The following is a 2,477-nucleotide window of genomic DNA, read 5'->3' on the forward strand; positions in this document are numbered from 1 at the left end:
GTGTGTGTGTGTGTGTGTGTGTGTGTGGGCAGCAGCCTGTAGAGCTGTGCCCTGTGTGTGTGTGTGTGTGTGGGCAGCAGCCTATAGAGCTGTGCCCTGCTCTGGTTGGAGGGTCCACAGGATCTCTTAGGCTGGGTAGAATGTGTGATCCTGATCCTGTGAGCCCCAAATGTAAAGCTGGGTTTGGGTGCCCTTGTGAGTGAGGAGGCCTGGTGAGGTGAAGTGGTGGAGGCCTTCTGGTTTTCCCTTTGACTCATGATGCCTCACCCCTCCTCTTTCCCCCGTTTTCAATCTGACCCATTTCTGGGCTAAACTTCTGAATTTACTCCTCGGTTAGCATGTTTTCATGATCAGGTGCCCCTACAGTTAAGAGACCCTGTGGACTCTCCTCCAACCTGAGCTGGCATGGGTGGAGGGCAGTCCGTATAACCAAGGCAGGTGTGGGGGAGGCTCCTTCAAATCCACCCAGGAAGGGAACAGCCTGTGGGTGTGGGTGAGGCTGGGGCAAAGGCCTCAGCCAGCCTGGTGGCACAAACAGGAAGGACAGCAGGCTCTGGCAGCCAGAAGTCTGTGGCCCCAAGCTGGCAGGATGGCCCCCTTCCTGCAGGTCCCCCACAGCCTTCTGAGTTCCTGACACAAGAGATGAGGTGGGGCGGGGTGAAGTGATCTCTGAAGCCAGATTGTGACTTTCCTGGGGTCACTCTGAGATGGAGAAAGATGCCGGGGCGGAGACAAAGGGGCAAATATCACTACAGTTATCTTATTAAAGCACCACGTGACTAGAAAGGCAAAGGCACAGCTGCCCACTCTGTGGCCACCTCACGTTGTATCTCAAACCAGCTAGATAGTTTCTGATGGCACCCATACCTCCCTTCCCCTTTAGGCATTGTGCAAGCTCTCCACCACAATCTGGAGGTTATACCCTGCATGGGGGAGGGGTAGGACACTTCTGAGGTGCCAATCAGCCTGCATTCGCCTCTGCCCTGGTCGTGGGACTGCTGTCAGTTTCTTGGTTCCTGTCTCAACAGCAGCCTTGCCACGTGAGACTACGGCTGGAGGTGGGGGCAGGAATCCTGGAAGTTCAGGAGTGAAATAGGGTAGGGCAGAGCAAAGTATAAGAGGCATCCCTACAAGGGATGCTGGGGCAGGCCTGGCTGACAGTCTTTCCTTTCAGAACGCCTGGTCTGGAGCTCTGTGACATGGACAAGCCAGGCTCGCCATTCTCCATACAGGGCTCCATGGTGTCTTGGTCAGCAGAGCAGGGGATCTTGTGAGGATGGAGGAAGCTTAGCTCAAAGCTCTGTATAGGCTGAAGCTCTGGGTGACCCTGCCAGGCTACCCTGCCCTGGTCTGCACTGGATCATTGCATCTCCAGACTGGGAGGCTTGATAGGATGGAGAAAAATCTTAGCTACGAGCTATAGGTTATCCCACCAGAGCCAGTGGGAGGGAAACCAAATAAACCTGGACTGAGGCTGGGACTAGCCTTCCTGTTTCTGGAATAGATGGCAACCCCTTGCCCACCAGGCTGCCTGTCCACGTCAGAGACACACAGACTCCTTCCCTTTCCAGACTGGAAAGTCCCTTCCTGGGATAGCAGGAAGGAAGCAACTCGTCCAGTCCTGGACCTTGGGCTGAGCCTACAGTTCAAGGTTTGTATGCCCACAGGTCTTGACAGGGAAAGATGTGTATCCCCAGTGCACCACCCCCACCCCCAGTCCACTGCAGGTAGCTCCTGGGTCTGCCCTTCAGGGCACGTGCTGAATTCTCATTGGACTGTGATGGGGCCCTTTTCTGAGGATTACAATTCTGTGAACAAGGCATTTTCTAGAGGTGACAGAATAGCACTTTGTGATACCTGAGGGTCTGAGGGTCCAGCCCAGTGGGGGATTGGAGGAAGTGGGTATCATCATTACAGGGAGGGGCCTCTGTGGCCTCTTGAGGAAGTACAGTTGCTCTCCTTGGGTCCCCTGGGGTTGCATGGTGGGCAGAGGATGGAGGCGCTCACCCAGGAAGGGATCATGTCTGTTCAGAGTGCTCACACAGGGCCTTTTCTTTTCCTGAGGGCAAGCAGGCCTCTTCATCCTCCTCTTCCTCTCCTCCCTCCTCTTCCTCCTCTTCTTCTTCCTCCTCCTCCTCCTCCCCCATATGCCTCCTAGCTGGACCAACAGGGTTGGAAAGGGGCCTTGTCTTGGCCTTCCTCATGTCTCAATTCCCTCTTTGAACAGAGGACAGGGCGGGTGGGGTGGGGTTGGAGAGTGGTTGATGCCAAAGATTGAAGGGTAGGGCGGGGCAGAAGCGGGAAGGTCTTTGGCTTCCTCACCTTGGTAGGTGAAACAAAAGCATCAGAGGCTGAGTTGAGCAGCAGCTGTGATTTCAGGGAACCTCTATTGGAGAGGCTGCTGTGATTTGAAAACCTCCTTTCCTTGAGTGACTGATTCCAGAAGGCTCTAGATGAATTGACTGATTCCAGAAGGC

The 2,477-nt window shown here is 54.9% G+C and overlaps 1 protein-coding gene across 1 annotated transcript in view; it reads left to right on the top strand.

Annotated features, from left to right (window-relative positions):
* The first annotated feature begins 1,384 nt into the window (after window positions 1-1,384).
* The window catches only part of Fut7 (fucosyltransferase 7), a 2,846-nt gene continuing 1,753 nt past the window's right edge, over window positions 1,385-2,477 (top strand). Inside the window, exon 1 of the mRNA XM_028772945.1 lies at window positions 1,385-1,651. The gene's annotated coding sequence lies outside the window, so the exon portion shown is untranslated. The remainder of the gene's footprint in view (window positions 1,652-2,477) is intronic.

The sequence above is a fragment of the Grammomys surdaster genome, unplaced genomic scaffold (assembly GCF_004785775.1).
Source record: "Grammomys surdaster isolate TR1022 unplaced genomic scaffold, NIH_TR_1.0 219, whole genome shotgun sequence".
NCBI classification, from domain to species: domain Eukaryota; kingdom Metazoa; phylum Chordata; class Mammalia; order Rodentia; family Muridae; genus Grammomys; species Grammomys surdaster.